This window comes from Cydia fagiglandana, chromosome 14, assembly GCF_963556715.1.
Source record: "Cydia fagiglandana chromosome 14, ilCydFagi1.1, whole genome shotgun sequence".
In the NCBI taxonomy this organism is placed as follows: domain Eukaryota; kingdom Metazoa; phylum Arthropoda; class Insecta; order Lepidoptera; family Tortricidae; genus Cydia; species Cydia fagiglandana.
The window spans coordinates 494,174-513,384 of record NC_085945.1 but is presented as its reverse complement, the minus strand read 5'-3'; the positions used below and the strand labels follow the sequence as shown (position 1 = coordinate 513,384).

The 19,211-nt window shown below is 37.6% G+C and overlaps 2 long non-coding RNA genes across 2 annotated transcripts; one reads left to right on the top strand and one right to left on the bottom strand.

Annotated features, from left to right (window-relative positions):
• The first annotated feature begins 1,367 nt into the window (after window positions 1–1,367).
• LOC134670485 (uncharacterized) lies at window positions 1,368–3,669 on the top strand. The gene is made up of 3 exons (XR_010099062.1): window positions 1,368–1,875; window positions 2,265–2,392; window positions 3,332–3,669. It is a non-coding gene; the product is annotated as an uncharacterized LOC134670485 (long non-coding RNA).
• Window positions 3,261–4,166, bottom strand: LOC134670486 (uncharacterized). Its single transcript, XR_010099063.1, has 2 exons — window positions 3,660–4,166; window positions 3,261–3,483 (listed from the first exon to the last, which is right to left on the bottom strand). It is a non-coding gene; the product is annotated as an uncharacterized LOC134670486 (long non-coding RNA).
• Between the last annotated feature and the right edge of the window lie 15,045 nt (window positions 4,167–19,211).

Here is a 19,211-nt window from a genome sequence, read left to right as displayed (position 1 = left end):
CAAGAACTTGCATGCAATTTACGTTACATTGCCGACTACTATAAGTTCGTTTTTTTAGCATTAGAAATAAGGTAAACAATCTTGATGAGTCTTTTAATGGAAAAACACATTTTAAAAATAAGTTACGGCAAATATGTAACAATTATGAATGTAATACGATCATTTATATTCTTCTGCTTTCATAAATAATAGTTACTGATTTTTAAAAAGCGTTTTTCAATTAAAAGACATGTCAAGATCGCTTACCTTCTTTCTAATGCTAAAAAAACGAACTATAAGGTAAACTAAATTCAAAAGTTTGATCAGATACCGCAATATAGTTAAAAATAACTGCATAATATAAGTTCTTGCTAGGCTAAACCTCGCTTCACAGTTTCATTTAATGGTCTAAAAACATTTAGCTGATAGTTTAATATTGAAATAATAAATCTAGTAAATTTTGAGAATGTTTTCTTTTCCTATTGAAGCTGATCTCCAGACTTTCTTGCTATTTCTACTCCTGTCTTCACGATTCCTAGGGCCTCGCTCACTACTTCTCCTATTCTACTATCTTCTACCAATCGTCTACTTCAGTCCTCATTACCTAAGCAAAGAAAAAAAACATTATTATATCAATTCAACGCCAGAAGAGAAATCAATATTAATGATAACAGAGACGATATAATATAAGTGCTAGGTATCTGAATCAAAAATATCTGAACATATATCTGATGGCGACTGTACTATAAAGAAAACTGTTTCCGAGACAAGCAAGTAAATATTCTTTAGTGTGCACCTTACAGTTAAAAATACACAGAAAATGAAATACAGTTTAAAGCTAGGTAACAACAGGAAAGCAAGTGCAACCTACAAAAAGATTGCTATTCGATGGAATCATACATCTAAAACTCCGGGTACTATATAATTATTAAAGGAAGGCAAGACGCGCGTTTATGGATTAAGCTACAGGGAAAGTCAAGCAAAGTTACGTAGTGACGTATCATGAGCTGAAAGCAACGGCAGAGAAAGAACAGAATGAAGAATACTCCATCAAGAACCAGACTACCACGGAAATCGAAATTTCTTTATCTGCGTCTCGGTCGCTTTAACATATTCGAGCGATAGAGGCAGATAAAGATATTTCAACAATCGTATTTCGCGGTAGGGCCTCAGATTCTCAAAATGGTGACAATGACAACTAATCATCAAGCCGCCTATTTTGAATGTGAATATCACTAATAAAAAGACTAGTTCACAGTCTAGTACTAGACATGGCTTTGTTATTCGTTTTATGTCAAGAATAAGAATAGTTGTAGTTTGTAGTAATATCTAGTTGATAATATATGTATTGGATTCTACCCATTTCGTGAATAAAATTATATCTAAAGACTAACAGCCGTATTCATAAACAGTTAGAGCATTGATCATCAGTTGCTGATAACCGGATGTCACAAAACGTGATTCATAAACACTTTTTAGCGCTAAACAGTTGATCATCTCTTTATTAAATCCTCGGAAAGTTACGGAGCCGAGGACCCTTCTTTATCTGTTTATTATCTGCTATTTTACAAGATGGCGGTCACAAAACAGCTGATTTTGGCAAGAGTCACAAGAGCAAGAGGAAAGAGTACGTTTTGGTTAAAATTCCAAATGTGAATGAAAAACAACTTGAATATGTGCAATTAATTACGTATTAGATATCTGGATATAGTACGAAAATGGCGCGAAACCTAAATATCCCGTTTTTTATAAGTTGTTTATGTGATTTTGTGTATGGTGATTTTCGTTTAACCAAAATATCGATGGCAACAGAATTCTATGATCGCGTAGTCGGAAAAATGCATCATAAACGGAGCTAGTTCCTCCCTCACAGCTATTAGGCGTTTGGAGAAATAGGTAAACCCTCAGATTCACTTAAATCTATGGCGGCCAGCTTCATTGCGCGCCATACAATCGCATTTAATTTTCGAAACCAAGTTTGGCTTGGCAAGTAATATTAGAGCGTTCTATTTATTAATTTAAGATCAGGGTGTTCGCATTTCGCAAACTTAAATTCAATTGAATTTCTGGCGCACATTTATACCTACCTATATAATATTATAGACCCTGTAAGAGTACATCAATCTCGTTCATAGTTTGCTATTGAATAACTTACCATTATACCTAATGAGATCATAATATTTACTACAGTTAACTTGTTTTATAGACATATTTAAACAACTGTGTTTAATAAATATCACAGGTAAGTAAGTAGGCACTACTTAAAAGTATCAACTTATTTACAGGTAAAAGAAGTGTGCACTCTGTCAGTCTGATAAAGTAATGAAAAATCTGAAGAAGTCACCGGTATATGCAGTCATTGCATAAGCAGTTTGCTCAATATTGGCTTTGAGCATAACGATTTGGCCTCCAGGTAAAAATATTGCATTAAATTATAGTCACCATCATGTTATCAATAATTAGTTGACGTAAGCTGAACTTCATAGAATGAAAGTTTCATTTATGTCAACTAATTATTCAGTATAGTTATCCAGGTTGGATTCTATACCTACCTGTTCTTGACGCTCAGGTTTCCAGTGCTCCCAAAAATGCACTGTTGGCTATTTGTAACTCCGCTAGTTGCCTGTAGGCTGCAGTGCTTAATATCAGATGGGCAGCACTAAACTTGTCTTGTCATTGTCTGGTATTAAAAAATACCTTTTAATTTTATTCTACATAAGAACCATTAATTACCAATATTATTTTTGAACTTCTTTGAACTAGGTACATAGCATGTACCTATGAATATCTACTTTATAAAAATTGTACACTTTCATTAGAACAATATTGCAAACACATGAAAATCATAAATATGTGCAAAATAGGGTCCTACTTTCCTTTTAGTTTCCTTTTTAGAACTCTCAAAATGATTTGCTATTTATGGAATTTATATGAACATTTATTTTCTAATAATAATCTGGTGTTTTATTTTATGCATGGTATGGTGTGACATAATTTATTTTAAGTACAGGAAACATCCCTATTAGACTGCCATCTGATATGTCTAGATACATTTAAGATTTTATTGCATTGTAATAAGAAAAATGGAATTTTGAGTATTTCAATATAGATACAGTCGCCTCCAATAATATGTTACTCTTCGAAGGCAGCAAAAATGTGACATGCTCTTATGGGCCTTTGTCGTGTAACATATTATTACAGGTGACTGTACATCATTAATAACAATTGTACAAACCTTAACAAGTCAAAAAATATATTTAAGTAGTAAAATAAAACACCAATTAAATTAGAACAATTTTATTACTTCAACCTAAATCAAGGTTTCCATTTTGATGTTTTTTTTTTCTTTTAGGTTTCTTGCTGATTTCCTGCTGGGACTTGCAGTGTACGGAGTCAGTTACACTTCTCCGACCAATATTCACAGCTGTTCGCAGGCCACAGCTTTTCTTCCAAAGCCTGGAGTTATTCAACAGTAACAGTGGCTAAAGATGGTACTTTCAGGATCTGAAAAGATGCAATAATTTGAATAAAAGTATTTTTGTATTCAACAATTTTCTTTAATTTTTAGCTTATGATGTAGTTATGGTAAACTAAGTATCATTTGAAGCTATAGACAGAGATCAATATGACTTCATTCATTACCTATTAGGTACTATAATATGATATCATTGTACATTGACCTTGCAAACTCTCTGGAATAGATGTCCAAACTGTCTGATGAGATATAGATTAGCCAACTTAATTATAACCAACTGTACGCAGAAAACATCTTATTTTTAATCAGCAGGTACACAGTTATTTAAATACTGCCTAATTTGTGAACCATCCTTCCCCGTAGTAAGTAGGTTGGCTAGGTGGCCGAGTATAATAACCATTGCATTGTTCCATGCATAAATAGCATTACAAAATTATTACTAACAAAAGTTGCACCTACAAGTAAACTCGCGACACAAAGGCTTGTTACAATAAAACATCACTTGTACATATAATTATCATTTGGTTCCATTGTATGGTTAAGAAATATAATACCTATATTAGGTAGGTATGCATAATTTTAAACAAATACACCAAGCTCCACAAAGCACGGATAGATTTACCAAATTTATAAGTTTTATAACCTTTAAATAATGTCAAAGCTGTCAATGCAAGTGTCATTGTTAACACGTTCAGATACAACATTTTATGTAGTTACCTATGTCCAGGCGCGGATCCACCGTTGTGGGCACGGTGGGCATGCCCACAACCCTGATAGGGTGCACTATTGATTCCCCGAGTAGAATTTATTGGTCGGGGAATCATCAGGTACCCTCGAGTCGCACTTGGCCGATTTTGGAGTGTCTGTGACCACAACCTTTTTTGAGGGCTGGATCCGCGCCTGCCTATGTCTATAATATATTATAAATAGATGGTCATGCCCAAAATTTGAACTGTACCTAGAGTTATCATCAAAATCGCTGCAGACTTTTCTTGGTCTAACTCTAAACACTGCAGGTATGAGGTAAACAAGAAAGTATAGGACATTGTTCATACCTGATTTAGTGAGTTTGAATGGACCTTGGTTTTGTTGACCCGTTGTGAATTTCTGCCGCAACCAGAATAAATTAGTGTGAACTCATGAACCATTATTCAATGGTTCTTCTTGCGGAGGCGACTGGAGGCCTGGTACGGTATCTGGCTTCGACTTCTTCTTTTCGCTAATTATGCACTTCGGCTAGAACCCCACTTCTTTCGACTCCATTCCACATAATATTGAAACTAAAAGCAATAAGAGATAGGTATATCAACATTGCAGTGACCTCATATTATTACTTATTGCTGTATAGGATACTTGTCTGTAAACGTAGTTACTTACCAAGTTTTATAAAATTACCGGCCATGCAGCAATCTTTGTTTATTTTTGTGGCACAGAAGCTATTTTAATATGAGATAATTCCGAAAATTAGTCAAAATAGTAAATCAACTTTTTCATGATATTACGATTGGCCGCTAGTGCTGCTGTCAAACTTTTTTTTTAAATTAATGTTCAGCCATATTTTTGTCTATGATGTGCCAAGATGCCAACATAACGCGTCTAATCTGCTTATTAGTTAAGAAGCCCCTAATAAACGTTTATAAATCATGGTTCTTATCAACGGCTTATTAAGCCTAAACAGTGGATTAGCTAATAAGCTGATCATTCCTCATTTAAGGATTTTTTATGAATACGGCTGTAAGAATCTTTTATTTGCGATACATACAGGTACCAGGTACTTCGGGTAATGACGTTGATGTTAAACTTGTCTGTAAGCAACTAGCCTATTCTATTCGATTGGTTAAGTTGTCGAGCAGCGCTCATTAATTGTTGGCAAAGTCATTAACTGGTCAGTACAATGACTTGCGATTTTGTATTATATACCTAACGAAGATCAGCCCAATTCTGTTTTCGCAATCTAATGTGGTTTTTGTCTTATTTTGATACGACCTTGACTATGAGCAACCAATCAGCGTCAGCAGCTCACGCCGAGTGGTGCTGACAAAATGCAATCAGCAATATGACTTTATAATAATAGGAGTATATAGTAACTGTCACTTTTTAACACTGCATGATTGAAGGTGACGGACAGATCTTTTTCTCACTGTTACGCCACAACGACCATAATATCCGTGCTGGAGTCGTCTCAGGCATTTCGCTTGCACTTATTGGTGCACGTGAGATGCCTGATAACAGTGATAACACAACGTGAGGTTGTGTCAAAATAAAACAAAAATCATACATAATTTTAAGAACAGAATCCGCCTCATCGAGGGAAACGATTATCAGTCTAATCTTGTTGCCCCTTGTTATATTGGCAACAAGGTTCATTTTTGTTTTAAGAGAAAAATGGAGTATCATCGTATTTTCTGGGAAGCTCATTTGTTAAGCCTGCTGACTTTTCCTTAATCAAAAAAAAGAATGATGCTAATGACAGAAGCTATGCTATAATTACGTTTAGAAGCCAAATTGTATTTTGGAAAGAAATCTCTGATCTAGATTGAAGCCTTTTTGCGTAATCTATTCGGGCCTCCGGTTCGTTTCCCCGTTAGTTCTTATTGCAGTCGTTCGATTTAAACAGCTGTTTAGTTTTGAAACTGCGCCTCTGATCGCTGTACAGAAACTGGCAGTCAACCTTGGCCGTGATTTGAAGTCCGATGGACGTTCATCATCATCATTGGCCTTCGACTCTATTACAGACTATACAAACAGGGTAAAGTAGGGCGACACCGACAGCGTTTTTCATGGCTGTGTAGGTAAGACAATACAGGTGTAGATAATGTTATGAGAAAAGTAGCGCCCGACCGATCGAAGAGACAGACCGTCACAGACGTCACTCACCATTGGCCTTTGCGTCTGTTGCACACCTTTTTTGGTGGCTAAATAGACCGATGCGAGACTGACATGGTCTATTACCACATGCCTAACAAAAACGTTCCTATGCTAATGATAAAGGTATCTACGACATGCTAACTTAAGTATCCGTTAGTTTAGAATAATCCAAGGATAAACCAGTTAGGTAGTAGTAGTAGACCGGCCTCAGTTTCATTGCAATTTGTTGCAAATTAACGCAGACGGCGCGACACGCTTGAATGCACCAATCGATCTCGTTCATCGATACCGTCGCTATCGAATATATGTATATAAATTCTATCGTTGGGTTACACTTATGCTGGCAGGTTAGAGAACGCGTGGAAGCATCTGAGTATAGGTGCCAATCGACGCAGGAGCTCATACACATGATTACCTGATTAATCGAAAGTTTAACATGAACATTATAGTTCTAATGACAGACTGTCGCGGCGGATATTAAATTACATTTTCATTTATGTTAATTTTGTATTGTATGATGTTCTTATTATATCAAACACTTGGAGGTCAATACTAATAAGAAATAGAACTTCTAAGAAATAGTCAAAGTTCAAAAATGTCACGAAAATTCCACTTACTAAGGCAATTCGAAAACTTCACGAAAATTCCGAACACTAACTGGAAATGAACCAATTTTTCAACAAGTCAAATATTCACCTTCTTAAGGGCAATTTTACCGTACGTCTTCAAAATATTTTATAAAATAGTATATTACCTTTTTTTGGACACGAGATTTTGTATTTATCCCGCCTAGGATCAGGAGCTTTTCAAATCAACCAAAGTTGATCAAAGTCTTTAAAAAAAAAGTTCGACAAAAAATAAAAAAACGGCTCAAAAGAGAGAACGACGCGACGGCCACGAAAATTCCGAACACCGCAACATGACGGTACGTATATCCGATTCTCAATTGACAGCGCAGTTATCCGGATAATTGGATAACTGGCGGTTGCATAACCACAGGAATTCCTCGCTAGTCGGAATGCACGCTTGCAAAAACTAAACGATCGTCAATTACAGCACACTGCAAAAAGATGCGAATCGTTTTCAAGGCCCCCGTCAAACATCTAGTCAAAGAGTAATTTGGCATTGCTACGTCCGACTCGCACTTGGCCGGTTTTATACTGTGCTACTGCTATGCAAACATTTATTTCAGTGTAACGTTAAATATCATACATTACTTACTTAGAGACTACAATTAAATAACGATCAAATCCTTTGATCTGGTCACACAACAGGGGGCCTAGCCAAGGCGACAATCGTTGGCAGAAAACGAAATGAAACGCTATTGCATCTATCACTTTTCCATATTAGTGCAATAGAGACAGATAGCGTTTCCTTTCTCTGCAAACTTGGCTAGGCCTCCAGCAGTAACTATCGGTAAACTTGCCTCAACTATCAAATGAAGCCATTACTCATTGTAAGTTCAAGTGAGTGAGCATAATGCCGTATCTCAAGTTATGAGGCTATTATTGTTCGAGATTTCAAACATTCGCATCTAGCATTGATATTATACAGAGTGATTATATTATCTGTTCATACTCTGAGGGGTGAACCTGAACACAATATGAGAAATTTAAAAACGAAAAACAAAGCGTTTCTACTTTACACGAATTTATTTTGCGTTCTTAATAAGCTTAGCTTAAGTAATACGTATACAGGGTGTTACTGACCATGGGGCTTTAAATCCAGGGATCGATTGTACTCGCTAAACTGAGCTACTTTTATTATGGCACCAACCCCGAAATGCCGATTTTTTTTTTACTTTTTCATACATTTTGGCTGATCAGATGTCGACGTTTTCTATGGAAAAGCCAAAAATTTTTCCCCGATTTTAGGGTTGGTCCCACAGTAAAAGTCGCTCAGTTTAGCGAGTAAAATCAAGCCCTGGAATTAAAGCCCCATGGTCACATACTGTATTTACTGAATATAATCGTCGTGTCAAATAGGGTTTTCAATTTATCCTTATAGCGCTATTGAAATATTCACATACCGTTGCTTAAATAAGGTCACCATGGATCATATACTGGAAGTCCTACACAGGTTTTCAACGAAATTAGCTTGAAGCTTGCTGAAATTAGCTCGTTGGGTGGCTGACATTCGGAAAATTGCGGAGCACTTTTGGATGAGACTAGCCCAGGACCGGGATAAGTGGCGTACACGAAGAGAGGCCTATGCTCAGATTGCTCAGCAGTGGGCGACTGAAGGCTAGAATGATGATGATGATGAGCTTGAACCCTATATCGCTGAACAGTTCCAGACAGTGAACGTACATAATATAAGTGACTCGTGACAACTACGCGGTTGAAATACGTCAGGATATTCTGGCCCACGTTGTACAGAGTTAGGTATGAGTACTTAGTAATTCAGCGCACAATGCCGCCTACGCGCGTCAGCCTGTCAGCCAGTTCACAACATATTTTCACAGAATTACGTTATAAAGATAAATTAGAGCATTTTTACAAGCTTTTATTGACTTTCACCTGTCCCGTTGTCTTCTGTCGGTCTGTAATCAAATCTTGCAAGTTAAATTTGATCCACTTCTCGGTTTCCGATTGAGCCGAAATTTTGCATGCATGTATAAATCGGAAGACAATGCAATATTATGGTACCATCGAGCTGATCTGATGATGGAGACAGGAGGTGGCCATAGGAACTCTGTGATGAAACAACGCAACCTTATTGTGTTTGGGGTTTTTAGAATTGTGTCTTAAGAAAAGTACAGTCGGCGATAAAAGCTTGTACCAAAAATGTTTTTTTTTCCAAAAACTTATTTGGATATATAAAGAGTAGGGATTGGCCGATGGAGTTTACGGAATACGAATATTCGGCCGAATTACTCGGTTCACATGCTGTAGGTATGTTTCTAATAAACCACTTGAAAACGCTTCAATTACATTAGCAGCTAAAGATAAATCGCTTCCTAGGCAATTTCCTAGAAACAAACAGGTCAAAAGGCAAGGGTCTCACAAAAAATCGAATATTCGGCACTTTAGCCGAATAATTCGGTCGCATACGAACATTGGAAAATTTGCCGAATAATTTCCGAATCCTCGGTCCATCCCTAATAAAGAAAGTGACTGTTGCAAAAGAGTTTAACTTTGCGAGAACCCATAATAATGTGATATTTAAATGTTTTCACAAAAGTTTGCCCTTAAGTAGGAGTTTCAGTAAGCTCAAAGCTCGCGTTGAAAAGGGGTCGCCGTCAAGGGTTATATAACAGCTACTGACCGAGTGTTTAAAATAATCTGCGCGCTCTTGCTCTCTTAACAATAACGTAATATTAAGAGGGGGCTATGGGCTAATTGTAGTTTTTATATTGAATATTTACACGTTTTAATCAAGGACAAATGCCATCAAGATCACACTAAACTATGTGTTTGCAAGGTCTGACTCCAACCCAAACCATTTCTTCAGTCACAGTTTCGTTTCGCGCGGTGCACCATATGTTTTGTCCACTCCTTATTTCATGGCTTTACGTCTTTTAAAGCTGAAATAGTTATTTACGATACAAATGCGGAAAAAAGTAAAATTCGAAATGAATGGCGATAAATTAAAACACGACCGAAGGAAAGGAGGGAGGGAAAATATGACCATATGTACTGTAATTCAGTTGAAGGGATCGGGTTGAGGGCAAAGTTGAAATGTCAGTAAATAAGCTGGGCACTTTAGCTTGTTATCTCGGTATAATACTAGCTTTACGAGCTGCAGGGAGTCGTGAGCGTTAAGAGAAGCATAACAACTTTAATGACATTCTACGCAATGGCATAGAGTAATATAAGTAAAGAAGGAGTGGTAACACCATACATCAGTTTTCTAACCAAGACGCGCGTTATTTCGTAGTCGACGTCTAACGTCAAGTAGTGGAACGATCAGCCATAAAAAAGATGTTATGCTCTCATTTAGGGTTACCAGACGTCAGGAATTTCCTGCATTTTAAAAACGACATGCTTAAATTAGGTACACTAACTATAGACACAGATATATTACTTGAATGTTCATGTTATTTCAAAATGACGTTTTAAAATGGTGGCGGTTAAGATGAGGTGACTTCTAAAAGGGCCCAGACACAGTCTAAGTCATCATCTAAATGAGGTGACTCCTAAAAGGGCCCAGACAGTCTTTAATGAACGCAAAACGACAGATATCAGAGTAATCCGGCTTGCGGCGACGTCTAAAGCCGTTTAAGTCAGTCCACGTGGATCACGGGTACCTTGTAGCCTGCGTTCAACGTTGATCCACGTTGCTTTGTGATTGGCTTCTTATTTAAATTATGTCACTCATACGATAGAGATATTTTTGCCCGCTTAAGCACTTAATATCTGGGAGACCGAGCTTTGCTCTGAAAACACAAACTCAAAAATGCGCGTTTTCTCTGAGATAAGACCTAGCTATATAGATCGATTTATCGGCCCCAAAAACCCCTTTATAGCAAATTTCATCGAAATCGTTAGAGCCGTTTCCGAGATCCCCGAAATATATAAACAAAAATTGCTCGTTTAAAGGTAAAAGATATTGTTTGCTCGTCTAGTTCTCTAGTTACTCTACCGCTCTCGCATATTCGAGTGACAGTGACAGGGACGCAGATAGAAAACTTTCTAATTTCCATGTTCGTGGTTATATTTAATAGTACATTTTTTTTATGTAACCTACCCCGCACACCAACGTTCGCAAATTTCGGGCAACTTTCTCTTTTACTTGAATGAAGGTGTAATTAAAGTGACAGACACAGTTGCTCGAAATTAGCGGTTTTCTACTGTTTATTAAGGTAGCTGCCATACGCGTCGCGTCCCCGACAAACTGGACTTTTTTGTGGCATGCCCTTTGCATTGATCCACGCGTGTCCTTGCGATCAACTGGTAATTGATATCGATTCGTTTAGTTCGCTCTGTACAACACATATGATGATCTCGTGGAAAATATTCAGTTCGATATTTTAAAGGATTTTCTAGTATTGTAATTACTTAATTAATGGGTGAATGGACAAAGTTCTCATAAAAACTTAGACTTGCTATTTGAAATGACGGTGTAATTTTAACTTCTTTCGTAAATATTTCAAATTGAAGTTATGATAGAATGCAGATACTCAATATCTGTATTAAAACTTGTACACTTGCGTAAACCTATAAATTCGCTTAGCCCGCCAACTTGACATGAGTCGTCAACATTTCTCAAAAGTACAATGTATGTATGTAAAAGTACAAAGTGTATGTACCAATTTAAATCTCGAAAACATCTCCGTCAACCCTCCTGAACTGTACACTTATCGAATCAAATTATAAGACGGTCACGACACGAGGATGGCAGATAAATCCTTTCGTTTTCTTTTGACAGCACATTTCTCTTTTAATAAATACTTAGAGGTACTCAATATTGGAGAACTGTCTCGATTAAGATGTCCTATGTTTTAGGACTGTTTTAGTCTTGTTTCGTAATAAAATAATATGTTTATTTCTTTACAGGGGGGTTATCTACTTCTACTATCTCTGCAGCTAACTGTCCTTATTTCAATAATGGCCGGACGCAAAAATGCCTTTTTATATCTCTCTTAGACACGTTCTCTAGTTAATATGTCCAACTATAACTTAGTTTAGATACACCTACACTCGGAAGATACGTGCAAACGACTAACACGTGGTAATGACCTCATACTACAAACATCGTTACCTGAACCAAACGTTGTCTGAGCTGACGTCATAAATAACCACGCTATCAGCCACGTAGTGGACGTTAATCGACGCTTCCTAATGAATTGCCGGTGAAACTGGCTACCGCGAATATATCTCCCTCTCTATCGCACACATTTTCGAGTTTGCGTATTGGAGGGAGAGCGGATCGGGCGCCAGTGTAGCGGTAATTATTCGATACGTACTCGATGGCTGATTGCATGATCGACCGCGACCAAAGGTTTACGACCAATGCTCCAATGGGTCTAGTAATTGCTGCTGTTATTGATTTCAGAAACCACTGATATCCTGTTTTTAATTCCCAGACATTCGTTCCGTATGTAACATTGTCCATTGGGGTAACTTCGAATGCGGGATAATTTTGAAAACGGTAAATTACTATGAAGCCAGAAGCACTTCATACTTTAACAACACTTGCGTACAGTCGACGTCAAAGATATGTTTACACTTTTGCATCTTATTGCAACGGAGTAAGGTGCAAAAGTGTAAACGTATACATATTTGACGTCGACTGTACATATCTACTGTTGCTAGCTTGCTACAGTTGAAACTGCTTCTAATTCGCCATTTTCAAAATTAACCGAAATTTCAAAAAAAAATTAATTAATTAAAAAGCAGTGGTGGCCGAGTGGATATGACGTCTGACTTTCAATCCGGAGGTCGCGGGTTCAAACCCTGGCTCGTACCAATGAGTTTTTCGGAACTTATGTACGAAATTTGATAATTACCACTAGCTTTTCGGTGAAGGAAAACATCGTGAGGAAACCTGCATAAATCTGCGAAGAAATTCATAGGTGTATGTGAAGTCCCCAATCCGCATTGGGCTAGCGTGGGGACTATAGCCCAAGCCCTCTCGCCCATGAGAGGAGGCCTGTGCTCAGCAGTGGGACGTAAATAGGCTGAAATGATGATGATGAAAATTAACCTGGTTTTAAATTAACCTTTTAAGTTTATCTATAAGTTTGTACCTATGTTTATATTTTTAATAAAATCTAAATTTTTCGTTGTAGTCTTAATTATACAATATTTTGTATCCTATTTCTAGAACAAAGTTTATATTATAATATCTATTCAGTCACCTGGGTGACTAAACAAATGTTTTCTTCATGCATTAAGTTAATAAAGTGGGGAAAAATGCGATCGGGAATAATGCTACGCGGAACTAACGCGTTTGGGGCACTGATCTAGCTACTCAGAAAAATAATACGAGTAGATGTCACTGGTGTTTACTTATTTATTTAAACTTTATTGCACCAAAAAAAAATTACAAATGGCAGACTTAATGCTAAATAGTGCTCAACTTTTCAATACTTTCGGAAACTAAGAAGTAAAAACCGGGCAAGTGCGAGTCGGACTCGCGCACGAAGGGTTCCGTACCATAATGCAAAAAAAAAGCAAAAAAAAAAACGGTCACCCATCCAAGTACTGACCACTCCCGACGTTGCTTAACTTTGGTCAAATATCACGTTTGTTGTATGGGAGCCCCATTTAAACCTTTATTTTATTCTGTTTTTAGTATTTGTTGTTATAGCGGCAACAGAAATACATCATCTGTGAAAATTTCAACTGTCTAGCTATCACGGTTCGTGAGATACAGCCTGGTGACAGACAGACGGACAGACGGACAGACGGACGGACGGACGGACGGACGGACGGACGGACGGACGGACGGACGGACGGACAGCGAAGTCTTAGTAATAAGGTCCCGTTTTACCCTTTGGGTACGGAACCCTAAAAACGTACCTTAGGCTGAATAGATCCAATTAATTAATGATCCCCGGAAAAAAATGTGAATTAACTAATAAATATGAGGAATATTAACAATCTCTTAAATTATTCATGTAACATTAATTGCTTTTGAAAGTCTTCTGAACATTTACCCAGATTGACGGGCACCGCCTGAATTTTGTAATAATTAGGTATGTCAACAGAACGTAAGGCGTAGGCGGGTATTAAAATAATATCCTTAATTACTTTTTAAGAAGTTCGTTTCTCATTTTTACAAGTTGTTATTTGTTATTTAACTTGCCCTGTTAGAGAATATGTAGGTATGTTATTTTGTTACCGTAATATATCGTAATAGGTATATATTTTGGTATATTACGATATCTTATTGTCTTAAGCTTCTTAAGATACCTACCTACCTTAAGATGTTATAGCTCGATATATTACGATATGTTTTGGTATATTTCGTCTCACTCACAGTGTAGGTCCTAGACAGAGATCGTTGTCGTATGTCACGTGGGTAGTACTTAGCTATACTATAAGATATCTGTCGGTATCTTTCGGTATATTCATATATATGTATATATTTATCGCTCCGTCTGTGACGGGCTTTAAGTTAAATCACATAGAACATTTATATCCTGAGTTATACAAACTTTTTCGGTCTCGTAAGTGAAAAAAAATGTATTAAATGTTTTACCTATTTACTGTTCGCATTCATAAAGGTTTTGTGTCTTACTCTTCTCTTACCTATATCTGAATACTCTGCTATTTTATTATATTTAAGACCTGAGTTAGGAAATTTGCTTGTTAGTGAGTTGTTTACTTTTAATTTTCAAAGTTCTACTTTATACTTATAGTAAAAGTTTGAAGCATAACATAAATACAGTGGCAGTAGAACCTCGATAACACGAATATCAATGAAAACTCCAGAAAGGACTTTTGTTATCGTCTTACTGAGGGTTTGCCTTCGAGAAGTTTTTATAGCTGGACGTTTAAGTAATACCTACATATTATATTCACCTTTAAGTACGTAGAACTTCGCAATTATTTATTTACCAAAGAAAAACTTATGCACGTGTTTTTCTTTGTACGAATGTTAATATGTGTTATGTCTCTTACTACGTTATTTTATACAATAAAGTATTTTACTACTCAAATAATCTTCACCAAATCACTTTCAGTTTTGTAATCCAATAAAGGAATTAATTGTCTGTTACCTCGTATCTTCACGCTTAAACCGCTGAACCGATTTAGATAAAATTTGGTTTTGAGAATCGGGTCGAAGGACAATCATCATTGTAGCTATGAGTGTATGAGGCGGACTCCCCTGTTTTGCCGCAGGCTATAAGCCACCGAACTGACGCCCGTTACGCCTAGAATAGGACTTCAAAATGTCATATTGTGAAGGCATATCTACACATAGGTATTGGCTAAGTCGTATTGCCTAAAGGCATCTTACTTGGGCTATACCTTAGTTGGGCTATACCTATGTGTTGATTAAAGGCTGACTACGTGTAATATGTAAGCAACAGCATGGGTTTAGCTTATTGCGTAGATGCGCAAATAAATACCTCCATGCTGTATTGTATGATTTGTATGGAATAATATGTCAGATGTCATTACGTTGCGCGTCCTAAACTTAATGTATATAACGCTGCGTGCCGCCTTCCATACGTGTAACAGCATGGGACGTCATGGAAAAAGCTTTAAGATAAAAACTGTCTAGTACATAGCAATTTTTTTTTTGTGGTTACATTTTTAGCAATATTAGGTTCGCTGGACCAATATTAGGTTCTATGTTACATTTTCAAGATAGATTAAATTCGACTTAATGTCACTATGACAATGTTCAAATTTCAGTTCGATAAAGTGAAACATTGGGCTGTAAGTAATATTGGGCTAGCGAATTGTCAAAATTTTAGTAGTGTTATTTTATCATTATGAAAACGTAGGGTTTCACATAAACTACTTTATTTTTGGAAATGTACTCCCTTGTCCACAGTGGAGCCGCCGCAGGCACAGCATGTTTGTAATAAATGAGTTAATTCCGTAAGTGATTGAGATCATTTTCCCTGAATCTCATCATGTATCGTACATGTACGTGATGTGATTGCTGATTGGTCGGGCCTGATTGATCTCGCGGAGTCTATTGCATATAATCTCGAACAACCTATTACTATGTTAATGGACAATTGTATTGGTTTGGCGCTGGGACGAAATCCCTACTAATATTATAAATGTGAAAGTAACTTTGTCTGTCTCTTCGTTACTTCTTCACGCTTTAACCGCTTACGCGATTAAGACGTACATAATTTCATATGGTGATAGTTTGAGGCCCGGGGAGAAGGACAGGATAGTTTTTATCAATCTTAGTCATATTTATTCCACGCAGACAAGGTCGCGGGCAGAAATTAGTATTGCATAAAACTATGTCAGGTAGAAAATACCCACGCTTAATACCACCTGTTTTGCTAAATTCTGCTAATACGGCAGCTTGTTTTGATAATTTTAACTTCGATTTTGTAAGCATAACATAACAATGGGGGTTTTAATAATAAAGAACTTTTATGATATTATCGATCGAGAGCAGGGCAATGAGGGCAATGGTGGAAAATCCATAGTGATAACATATTTATCGACGTAAAAAGCGCTGATGGCCCAGCGGTAAGGACGTGCCACTTTCAATCCGAAGGTCGCGGGTTCAATTCAAATCCCGGCTCGTACCAGTACCAATGAATTACCGAATTTATTAATTTAGTCGCTTTTCGTGGAGGAAACCAGACCCAGACCCAATAAGGCCTAATTCACCTTGAGCTGAGGGTTGGAAGGTGGGATTCAATGACAAGCGGACAGCAGCCGAGCATGAGCCGTGGCAAGACAGCCGGGACGACGCGAGGAAGATGAGTTACCAGGTAAAGTCAGCTCAATTCAGTTTCAATCAGCGTCAGCGACTTTTGACGTGCGTTTTCGTGTTTAATTACTTATATTATGAGACGTCCCACGGGTAAAGGTACCTTATGGCGGTTGGCGCTTACGCTATTATTAAAGCCGCTCCAATATTATTGCGGCGCTATGCGACGTAAGCGCCAGCCGCGATACGGTACCTTTTGTCGTGGAACGTTACATACTTTCGTTTCTCGCGGCAAGCCCTCACGAGCAGCTATTGCAGGCTCAAAGTACGCTGGACGTTACAGATTATACTAGTTTCCAGAGACTGTCTGCCGGATTCTAACTTTAAGATACGTCAATTAATAGATCTGCAAACGATATGAATTAGATATGTCAGTGTCAAAAGTGACGTATTTGTTTGAAGAAACGTCACATTTGACACTGACATATCTAATCCATATCGTTTCCAGATCTATTAATTGACGTATCTTAAAGTTAGAATCGGGCCGTGTGTAGTTCTGCACCGTTCTACTAGCCTGTAGGTAGGTAGTCACTCTTATTAGCCTACGCATGTAAATATCCTGTGTAGATATGTTTGCTGAGTAACGTTACACCTACTGGGTAGGCAATTCGTGCTATTTGTAAGACATTCGTTTACTGTAAGGTAGGTGACATAGGTGCCTACCATGACGAGTACGTCTATACTTATTAGATAAAATTGAGTTTAGTTTTGTTTGACACCAGTAACCAGCTTACAGTAGGTAAAGTAGGCTCAGGTTGATATGCGTCATTTCTTATGAATACCTACAACATCGTTATTATGCACATTGGTATATATGTCGGCGGCCGATCGTAAGATCAGGCAGATCGTAATGTTTTGACGATAGTCACATTAAACCAATATATTATAGGTAGGATAGGTTCGTTAGGTTGCTTCAGATGCCCGAAGGGCAAACTGCCCAGAAATAGGAGCCCCGCGTAGCGGGGTTCCGTCGACTCAGGGAACGCGTCAAAGATTTTCACGTTTCACGATATGCCTAGGAATTTCACGATATGCCTAATCTTACGATCGGCCGCCGACATATATACTTATTTTAAATGAAAGAAATTGCGGATGTGGTCGTGTTTTAAAATGCTAGTTAAATAGGTCAAGTTTACCAAAAAGTTGTTGAAGTACCTAAAACGTTATTTTGAACGTGATATTATTAGAAATGTTAGTGGATGATTAAATGTCCCTAAATCTTGCCAAAAAATTATATTAGTGTAATTAGATAAGGCCTACAAATACAGCTCTCTCGGCCCCAACTACGAGTTCGTAGCTTTTAGCGTCGAGACACTCGGGTGACTCGGGCCGTGGGGTAGAGGGCGCGGAAGCTCCTTAAGGAGCTGGGAAAGCGGTTAAGGGAGGCAACAGGGGACTCTCGCGCAGGGCAGCTTTCTCGCGCAAAGAATTGCTATCGACAGCGCGGGAACGCTGCCTGCGTGAAAGGTAGGTGGCTTAGAAGGTAGGTTTTAGGGATTTATATTTTTTAATTAAGTCTAGTTTTAGTTGTTTTATTTTATAAGTAGCCAATAATTTCTCCTACAATATTATTATTGTATCACACGATTCTTTTTACACATTTCAATTAAATAAGTGAATTAGATTATTAGAAATTCTAGTCCATAAACGAAATGCGATTAGGTAAAAGAAACAGGAAGAAACAGAGTAGGTATTTTCATCATATGCATTGCAAAATATCACGCAATATTACGCGCATCTAATCGTACAAAAGATGTTTGTTATGGTATGTAAAAATTATATAGCAGCATAAAAGGCGACACTTCATTACAGTATAACAATAGATTGCAATATGTCACAGTTCAATGGCATTTTCAAGGTGAAACCTCGACATTACGCTTCAATTAACAGTTACACTAGAAAACAGCGCTAGCTGTGATTTAGTAGAATAGAAGATTAGTGGCCAGTCAAGTGAACATGGTAACGAGTGGGGGGGGGGGCGCAGCACCGGCTCGGAGCGCGAGCGCGACCAAAACAAACCGCGCGCCGGCGACCCACCGCGCGACCAGATTCACCAGCAGACGATCGATAAAAACAATGAAAATAGACGCGCCACCTCACTCCACACCTTACACCACCCCTCATATCTCTACATTAAAGTTGCTATAGCGAATTTAGGTTATAACATCATTAAAAATGTGATGTAAATCTAAATAAACACCATAAATTACCCTCAAAATCTTGTGCAAAAGGTTACTTCTTAGACGATTCTTATTAGATGTTCAGATAAGTTTATAAGAATAATTAATATGGATAAGTGATGCTGGGATATTCTAGGTACTTACCAGGTGCAGGACGGTGTTCACCAGTTCCCTGTTGGTGACTTGTCCGACTTCAATGAGCCCGATAAGAACTGCAAATTTCAGGCTATCGTTCGTCGTCATCCTGACGACTTCCTCAGGTCTTTTAATATCACTGAACGGCGGTGATTTTAGGTCCGCCATGGTATATTAGGTCACTTTTCACTGTTACACAATTTTTTAATCCA